Genomic DNA, 10,437 nt, shown 5'->3' on the forward strand with positions numbered 1-10,437 from the left:
AACCCTGCAGATAACTGCTTGTCCTAGTTTCTGTTAAACTGTGGTTGTTCGGAACCCCTGCAGATAGATAACTGCTTGTCCTTGCTTCTGTTAAACTGCTTGCTGCAGCAGCTGAGATGCCAGGATATGGTTTTTGCTCTGAATACTTGGGGGATGAGTAGGGAAAAGGATTTAGCCAAAGAAACACACCATGAGCAGAGCAAAAGAAGAATCAGAGCCAGTGAAAGAAATACATCCTGGCTCTAAAACTAGATCCAGAAAGCCAAAAAGACCAGTAAAAGAAACACACTTTGGCCCTGAAACTAGAGCCTAATCTGACCCTAAACCTATGCAGAAAACTAACCAATCCCGGAACAGGAGAGCTAGCCCATCAGATTTCAGGGATTCAAATTTGACCAATCCCCACCCCCTGGAAAATCCATATAAACACTGTGTCCGCAAGGAATTGTTGAAAGAATAAAAATCTCTGGAGGAGCTTTGAGTGTAGACCTTTTTTAGTGGAGCGATGGAGAGGAGCAGCAGAGGGGCAACGGCAGAACAGAGCAGCAGAGAAGAGCCGCAGAAAGGCAACGGCAGAGCTGAGTGGTAGAACAAAGCAAGCAAGAGCAACGTTGTAACACTCCTGTCAAGGGAAACATTCCCTTGACAGAGCAGAGTTGTTAGACTGGGGGGGTGGTGGATGAAGCCAAACTGTAACAGGATACACTGGCAGAAGCCCCCACTTGAAACTGGGCTGTAAGTTACTGAGCTTACTGTGACCTGTGGTATTCCTTGGTCCAACTGAGCTGTGTAACACTTAGTAGTCTGTAACTCCTGAGTTCCAGAATACCTGTCCCATCTGAGCTGCCCAAAAGGCTTACATTTGGTGTCATGACTGGGATAGGCTCTCCTAGTGCATGTGCTCCCCATCATGGTCTGAGCCACACTGGGACCCTATCCCTAATCTCCAGTCAGCCTGTAGCAGACTCTCCTTGTAGCTCACCAATCGCTCAGTACTCCATCCACCATTAACAATTAGGGTAAGTTTCCCTTTCAGTCGATGTCTCAGCTCCCTGAGTTAGAGGAAGTACCAGCACCCCTCTGGTACTCGTAGAGGTGAAGGTACCCCTGGCCAAGGCCCTTAAGACTACAGCTGACCCTCTTCTCTGGACCCCATCCTACCACCCTTGGGAATTGCAATCCTGCAGTTTCATTAGACTCAACTGGGTCATTGCACCCTATAAGCGGTGAATTACCAATATGTAACCAGATAAGATTAGGGTATATTTTATTAGGGATATGCCTTACTTACAGAGCACCTAGCCAGCCGGCAGGAAATGTAGTAAGCTTAGCAAGCCGATGAAGCAGGGAAAAAGAAGGGCTCCCATGTGCCTTCTCTCACTCTTAAACCTCCTCATGTCCCCTAACCACGCCTGCTGGGCGTGGTTGGGTACACCTGTAGCCAGCCCCTAGGAGGCATGGTTAGGGTGTCCCCTACAGCACCCCCTCCAGACCCTCTCTCCTACCCCTTCCTGTGGATGAGATCTTAGAGCTCGGTCTCCATCTATGGCTTTCTGGCCTTTACTACAGGCCTTCACTAGCACCCACCTTCAGCATGCCACCAACAACCCCTAGTCCTCCCCCTACTCCTTCCACTTCCACTAAGGGACCACGCCCCTTTAATTCCCTGACCAAATCAACTACAGTTCTCCCCTTGCGGGAAGTTGCCGGGTTGGATGGTTTAGTCAAAGTTCATGTCCCCTTCTCATTAAATGAACTCTCCCAAATAGAGAAAAGATTGGGATCCTATAGTGCTAATCCTTCCACCTTTATCAAAGAATTCCAGTATATTACCCAGTCGTACAATCTTACTTTCCATGATGTTTATATGGTTCTTACCAACAATCTCCTCCCAGAGGAACGCAGGTGAGTCTGGGAACAGGCCAGGGCCTATGCAGACAAAGTCCACCAAACTGATGATACCTACCCAGTTGGGGCTATGGCAGTCCCTGACCAGTAGCCTGAGTGGGATTACAATACCCTAGGGGGCATACTGGCTAGAAAGTGGTTTTTAACTTGCCTATGGCTGGTCTCTGTAAGGCTGCTCTTAAGGCAGTAAATTATGAAAAGATCCAAAGGATCATCCAGGAAAAGGAGGAAAACCCATCTCAATTCCTAGACTGCCTAGACACCAATCTGGACCCTGAGACTCAGGATGGGAACCAACTACTTTTTTTTTTCCCCAAAAGTAACCCTGATGTTAGGGCCAAACTTCGACATCTAGAAAAGGGTCCCCTGACTCCACAGTCAGAAGTACTAAATGTGGCATTCAAGGTGTACCATGGAAGGGATGAAAAGGCCCCAGAACAAAAATACCTGATGATGACTGAGACCTCTCAGTCAGCCAAAGAGAAAACCCAGACTCTCAATAGACAAAGACTCCCAACCTCCTTGTTTCAAATTCGGTTACGAGGGCCTGTCCAAACCCTTGTAAACTACCAGGACCATGTCCAACGTGCCATCAAGAGAGACACTGGGGTATTGATTGCCCCCATGTTCCTAGCAACATGGGGACATCGATCCCAGATCGCCCTTCAACTGACCTCCTTGGCCCAGCCACTAATGACTGAGGCCTGGGATCCCTTGGCCTGACCACTGCCATCTCTGACAGGGAGCCTCGGGTAGCTATCATGGTATCAGGGAGATCCATCTCCTTCCTCCTGGACACCGGGGCCACTTTTTCAGTCCTGACAAATTTTGGGGGACCCACCATTCCCTTTTGTTCCTCTATTGTAGGAGTAGGAGGATAGCCTTATCAGGCCCACCAAACGCCACCACTTAACTGTATCTTTAAGGGTATTCCCCTTACTTAGTCCTTCCTAGTGATACCAACCTGTCCCATCCATTGCTGGGAAGGAACCTTTGAGCTAACGTGGGGGCCTCTATTTCTTTTGCTCTCCCTATCTGCATGGTCCCAAGCTTGCCAGCCATTCCCCTTTTCCTTCTCCTCCAAACCACACAATCTGACACACTTCTTCCCTTACCATTCTCTCAGGTAGATCCTCAGGTATGGAACACTCAAAACCCCTCTATAGCCAAACACCACACCCTACAAAACCCTGCCCAATCAAGACTCAATACCCACTATCACTCCAAAGTCTCAGGAGACTTAAACCTCTCATCTCTGACCTCCTGAGAAAAAAATCTCTGCGCCCCACTTCTTCCCCTTTTAGTAGCCCCATACTTGCAGTCAAAAAGCCCAAGGGAGCCTACCACCTGGTTCAGGATCTACGACTTATTAACTGAGCAGTAGTTCCCCTTCATCTTGTGGTACCCAATCTTTATACTCCCCTCTCCACCATCCCCTCAAAAACTTCTCATTTCTCTGTCCTTGACCTCAAGGATGCCTTCTTTTCTATTCCTCTGGACCCCCAGTCACAGAACATCTTTGCCTTTACTTGGACTGACCCAGACACACCGAACTCACTTGGACAGTCCTACCTCAAGGTTTCCGGGACAGCCCCCATTTATTTGGCCAGGCCCTAGCCTTTGACTTACTCTCTTTGTCTCTTCCTAAATCCAAGCTAAGACAGTACTTAGATGATCTTCTCCTTTGTATCCCATCCCTTGGAAATAAGCCAGGCAGACACCTCTACTTTGTTAAACTTTCTGTGTAGCCGGGGATATAGAATATCACCCTCTAAGGTTCAGCTGTCCACTCCTCAGGTAACTTATCTAGGATTAACTACTACTCCAACTCATAAGGCCATTACCCTGGATAGAAAAAACTTAATACAGTCACTCACAGTCCCTGACACAAAGGATGAACTCTTATCCTTCCTATGAATGGCCAGCTTCTTACACTCTTGGATTCTCTTTTTCTCTCTTCGCCCCCTATATCAGGCAGCCCTTGGCCCATCACATGAACCTCTCCTTGCACCTGTTACCAAGCTGTTTCGTCAGCTTCAACAGGCCCTCCTACAGGCTACAGCCTTACACCTTCCAGGCTTAACTCTCCCCTTCTCTCTCTATGTTACTGAAAAAGAGGGATATGCCCTCGGGTTCCTGGGTTACCAACTGGAACCTTCCTTTGCGCCAGTCTCAAACTTATCAAAAAAATTAGACCACACCACCCAGGGTTGGGAACCTTGTCTGGGAGCTCTGGCTGCAGCTGAACTTCTTATACGTGAGTCAAAGAAGTTAACCTATTACTGTCTTCTCTTCTCAACACCTGACCCATCTTCTGACATACAAGCGTCTCCAAATATTACTCCCCTCCAGAGTTCTCTCCCTTCAGGTAGCATTAGTAGAGGATACAACACTTACCTTTCAGCCATGTCCACCTCTTAACATTTCAAATCCTCTCCCCCGACCAATCTCAGAATACTCCCCAACTCACTCTTGCATTGAGACCCTAAAGGAGTTACTACCCCATCCTACACATATACATGAGGGAGCTCTACCTCAAGCCACCTATACATGGTACATGGATGGCAGCTCCTTCCTACACGAAGGAGTATGCAAAGCAGGATATGCTATTGTCTCAGACACCAAAGTGGTTGAGGCACAGGCCCTTCCAGCCCAAACCACAAACCAACAGGCCGAATTAATAGCTCTTACTCGTGCCCTTCAACTAGCAAAGGGACAGTCCCTAAACCTTTATACAGACTCCAAGTATGCCTTTCACATTCTCTTGTCACATACAGCTATTTGGAAGGAACGTGGGCTACTAACAACAAAAGGAAGTTCTATAACAATTCAAATCAAATTACGGACTTTCTAGAGGCTTCTCACCTTCCCACAGCTACAGGAATTGTCCACTGCCACTCACACCAAGCGAACCATTCCATTATTTCCAAAGGAAATAACCAAGCTGATGAGGCAGCTAGAGCTGAGGCTCAGGGGCCTAGGTTCCCCTCACAAGCCACAAGGCACTTTGATTTCACAACCCACAATTTCATCACCACCTCCCAATATTCAACAAACCTTATCCTATCTGCACCAGATCTTTCACCCTAATAGTCAGCCTCTGTCTCATTTTATTAAAACCTATTTACAGCCTACCTCTGAAGATCTGTCCTATTTAAAGACTATCACTGCTTCTTGTAAGATCTGTCAAACTTCTAACCATGTCTCTGGGCATCGGAATCTCCCCTTCCCCACTCATCAGGCAAGGGGATCCCTCCCTGGATCAGACTGGCAGCTTGACTTCACCCACATGCCCACAGTTAGATGCTTCAGATACCTTGTGGTCCTGGTGGACTTGTTCTCAGGATGGGTAGAAGCTTTCCCAACCACTAATAAATGATCACACACAGTCTCTGATTCCTTTTCAGAGAGGTCATCCCCCGTTTTAGAGTTTCATCCTCTCCCAAATGAGATAATGGCCCTGAATTTACTTCTCAAATCTCAAAGACTTTGACCAAAGCCCTTAACATCCCATGGCATTTCCATATTCCCTACCATACCCAGTCTTTAGACAAAGTTGAATGAACTAATCATTCTCTCAAAAATATTCTTATCAAACTCTCCCAAGAACTACATACAGGTTGGATAAAACTCCTGCCATTGGCCCAACTGCAACTAAGAGCCCTTCCAAAGAAGCCCCTCCTTATTTCCCCCTTTGAGCTTCTGTATGGACGGCTGATTGTGCCCCCTGGCCTTATGTCTCAGCCGTCACCTCTCCCAGGTCACCTTCCTGCCCCCATGTTATACTATCTTCTCACTCTTCTTTGGAACTTTGCCCACCATCATCTGCCTCTGCCCATCCTAATCCCTCTCCCTCTCAAATCAACTTAGGAGACCTGGTTCTCCTCTCTCCTCCAGTTCACATCCCCCTCCTCTTTCTCCAAAATGGACAGGACCTTTCAGGGTCATCCTACCACCCCAACTGCTGCTAAGCTCAAGGGATTCCCTCACTGGATTCATCTTTCGCATCTCAAACCTTTTATAGCATCAGCCCAAGATAATCCTTCTTACATTTCAACCCCAATAGGACTTTGTTCCTTAAGTTTCAGAAGATACCAAGGTCGACCAGCCTGCCTCCCGTCTCAGAAGAATGAGGCCTTACACATCTGCCAAGACCCAAGGCCGACCCTATTGGTCATGCCTTTTCTCCTACTCCCTACCCCCATCAGTAGTGAACTCTCTATATGGAGATTTGAGGTTCAGGAAACCTATACCCAGCAGTCCAATCGGACGACTCACATGGTGGGGTCTGAAGACTGCCCACTAGCTGGTTGCAACAGAGAGGTACTTATCCCTATAACACCTAACTCCATTTCTGAAACACCTGCCCCCTATGCTTGTTTTCTCCATGATCAGACTAGAGATTATTGTCAATGCTGGCCAGAAATTTATGGAGGTTGCCCTTATTGGTAAGAGACACAACACATACTCAGGAACACACTCTGCCTTTTATGCAGAATGGGGATTTTTTATATTCTAATTAAGGACCCATGCACCCCATATGGGAGACAGGAGTCACTGGTAAACTTTACTATACAAATCATTGTAGCCGCACATCAGGCACACTCAAAGTACACAGGGTACACACCCCGCTCTCTCAAACTCAAAGTATAGACACAGTAGAAGAACTGGTCCAAAGCTCCTGAAATGTTCTTACCTCCCTAATTTCACCCCTTTATAGTGATACTGATCCTGCCCCCCTCCATCATACCATCTCTTGTTTCAAACCTTAATCTCTGCATATCAGCTATTGAATAATGCCTTGCCTAACCGCTTTGAGGAATGCTGGTTGTGTGTCCCTCATGAGTCAAACTCACAACCACCCTTTGTGGCCTCGCCCATTGTCTTAACAGACTTTCCTGTGGCATACAAGTATACCACCGCCTACCTGCTATGTGGTCTGGGACTTGTACCCTGGTTTTTCTCTTCCCTAAATTAGGGGTGGTACCGGATGAAAAGCCTCTGCCAATTCCCATCACTAAATTTATAGCAGGAAGGCATGACAAACGAGCAATTCAGGTCATAACCCTTCTGGCAGCCCTGGGCATAACTGCAGGAGTGGCCACAGGAACAGCAGGACTGACTGCTTCCCTAACTATGTACCATAGGCTTTCCTTAAAATTCATCCAGGATTTCCAACAGGTAGCTCAGACTATCCTCACCCTTCAGGGTCAGATAGACTTACTGGCTGCTGTAGTACTACAAAATCAGAGAGGACTAAATTTACTAACAGCAAAGAGAGGTGGCCTTTGCCTCTTTCTGTTATGATAAATCTTTCCGCCAAAAGCCGCCCAAGCCCCACTGCCACGTGTGAGCTTTATGCCAGCCGCCCACCTGAATTAGGGCCCAAATTAATGCACAGAAACTTGTGTTAGGTTCAAAGCTGCTTGGCCAATGACTAGGATTTTTCATCTGTTAGCTCAGTCTTAATTATCATAAGTCTATATATTTTATAAGACTTATCTTATAGAGGATGCCTTTCGCTGGGACCCTCTCTTGCTGGTGGCTCACATCCTGCCGCTCGAGGAGGTGAAGGGAAAAAAGAGAACCCTTCCTGTTTCCTTTGCTTAAATATGAGTCTCCTTGCTATGTCACTTCCTGCCTGGATCACCACTTCTATGCTACATTTCCCAGAATCCTCTTTGACTCCTAGTCTAGTCTAACTTGCTGTCTCATTGGCCAAACAGTATTTTATTTAACAATCAATAAGATAAACATACACAGAAGTACTTCCCCCATCATCTTTCTCAGGGAAGAATGTTGCTTTTATGTTAATCAGTCAGGTATAGTAAATGTTAAGATTCAACAACTTCTGATAGACCTTCAAAAAGATAAGGAACAGCTTGATCACTCTGGCCAGTGGATCACCGATAATCCCATATGGAACTTGACACTACCTTTCGGGGCTGGTTACAGGTGTTCCTGGCCATGCCAGGCTAGGCTGTTCTGAGTAAGTAGGGAACTCTCTAATAAAAATCCTAATTTCTTTTTTTTTAAGATTTTATTTATTTATTATGTATGCAGTCTTCTGCCTGCATGCAGGCAGAGGGCACCAGATCTCATTCAAGGTGGTTGTGAGCCACCATGTGGTTTCTGGGAATTGAACTCAGGACCTCTGGAAGAACAGTCAGTGCTCTTAACCTCTGAGCAATCTCTCCAGCCCAATATCCTAATTTCTATACCTGACTCAGTAGTGATATTTCACTCTACTCTTCTCTCTCTTAATCCTACTAGTGGTACCCTGCCTTGTAAAGTTTTTGTCTAGATTCCTTCAACAACAAATTCAAAGGATTTCTAACCAAACTTTCAACCAGTTGCTATTGCAGGATTACCAGCTCCTGGCTAAGGGACCAGCGAACTGCAATACCTGGAAGCATCCTGATGATGAAGATTGTCCCATGAACCTCGACGCCCCAATTCAGCAGGAAGTAGTCTAAGGATAACGCCGCCCCCTTTCCAAACCCCAGTTGTTTTATTAATAATAAACAAAAAAGGGATGACTGTAGGGAAAAGGATCTAGCCAAAGAAACACCCTGAGCAGAGCCAAAGAAATACACTTTGGTCCTGCATCCAGAACCAAAGAAATGCACCCTGACCCTGAAACCAGTGCCAAAGAAACACACTTTGTCCCAGTGGAAGAAATACACCCTGGCCCTAAAACTAGATCCAGAAAGCCAAAAAGACCAGTAAAAGAAACACACTTTGGCCCTGAAACTAGAGCCCAAATGACCCTAAAGCTATGCAGAAAACTAACCAATACCCTGAACAGGAGAGCTAGCCCATCAGAGTTCAGGGATTCAAGTTTGACCAATCCCCACCCCCTGGAAAATCCATATAAACCCTGTGTCTGCACGGAATTGTTGAAAGAATAAAAATCCTGGAGGAGCTTTGGGTGAAGACCTTCTTTTACAGTGGAGCGGCAGAGTGGCAACGGCAGAACAGAGCAGCAGAGAAGAGCAGCAGAAAGGCAATGGCAGAGCTGACTGGTAGAACAAAGCAAGCAAGAGCAACGTTGTAACACTTCTGTCAAGGGAATGTTTCCCTTAAGAGAGCATAATTGTTACACTGGGGGGGGATGGAGTCAAACTGTAACAGGATACACTGGCGGAAGCCCCCCCCCCCGAAACTGGGCTGTGTTGCTGTGCTTACTGTGACCTGTGGTATTCCTTGGCTCCCGAGCTCCAGGATACCTTTCCAACTGAGCTGTGTAACACTCAGTAGTCTGTAACTCCAGAATAACTGTCCCATCCGACAGTTATTCTGCCCAAAAGGCTTACAGGATGCAGTAAAGAGGCATCTGGAAGAGTCCAGAGCAGAGGGAGAAAGAAGTAGACTAGATGTGGCCAGCACATTGGCCCTGTTCAGGGCTAGAGACGTGGGAGAGTGGGAGAGAACAGTGGAGATAGTGGGACACCAAGAGATAGAGAAAAGAGCAGAGAGAAGGGGGCGAGGAGAAAGTGGGAGTAAGAGCTTGATAGAGCTAGTGAGGATAGTGAATGGGGGTGGGGTGGGGTGGGGAGGGAAACCCTTGCCATTACAAAGACAGGTATCTGGGAGGAGGGAGTCCTGGGGATATGAGAAAGGCTAGGATCCTGTCTTGCATTTTGAAATGTGTAACAGGTTCTTGTGACACTGAGAGAGCCTGGGGGTCAGCCTGGGCTTTGGTGTGCAAACACAGGTAACCATTTGTCCCTTCTGCCTGAGGTGAGGGAAATGATTCATTTTGGCAGATGGGACTAGTTTTTACAAGTTCCTGAGGAATATCTAACTCCAGAAATCTCACCTGGCAGTGTTGGCACACACCTTTAATTCTCAGGCAGAGGCAGGTGGATCTCTGTGAGTTTGAAGCTAGCTTGGTCTACAGAGTGAGTTCCAGTACAGCCAAGGCTACAAAGAGAAACTCATAGGCTGAAGATGGATGCCCCAATGTTACAAAGGAACTTTGGGTGACTATCCAGGTAGCGAGATGTCTCTGTCAGATCTAGAGTTTATATATTATCCTTCTGTGCTCTTTGATGGCGTTGAAGACAGATAGTTATGATTATAGTTTTCTTTAGTTATCATTTAAGATAAGCTACATTTAAGACTTTAGACTCACAAAGATAAGATAGATGATAGAATATTTTCTTTAAATCTTGCTAAATGTTAATGGACTCAATATAGTAACTATAGTTCTTACTAGATAACTGTTTTGTTATATATTTTACTATGTTAATGTTAAAACCCTTCATTTTATTTAGACAGAAAGAGATGATGGGGCAAGTCCTTCTGTGTATGTTTATCTTATTGGTTGTTGAATATAGCACTGTTTGGCCAATGAGGCAGCAACTTAGGCGGGACTAGGAGTCAAGGAGGATTCTGGGAAATGTAGTAAAGCCTTGTGATCCAGGCAGGAAGTGACATATCAAGCAGACTCAGAATATAAGCAGGGACAAGCAGTAAGTCACTCTCTTCCTCTTCCTCCTCCTCTCTGCAGCTGCCATGTGATCC

Source organism: Cricetulus griseus (genome assembly GCF_003668045.3).
Source record: "Cricetulus griseus strain 17A/GY chromosome 1 unlocalized genomic scaffold, alternate assembly CriGri-PICRH-1.0 chr1_1, whole genome shotgun sequence".
NCBI classification, from domain to species: Eukaryota; Metazoa; Chordata; class Mammalia; order Rodentia; family Cricetidae; genus Cricetulus; species Cricetulus griseus.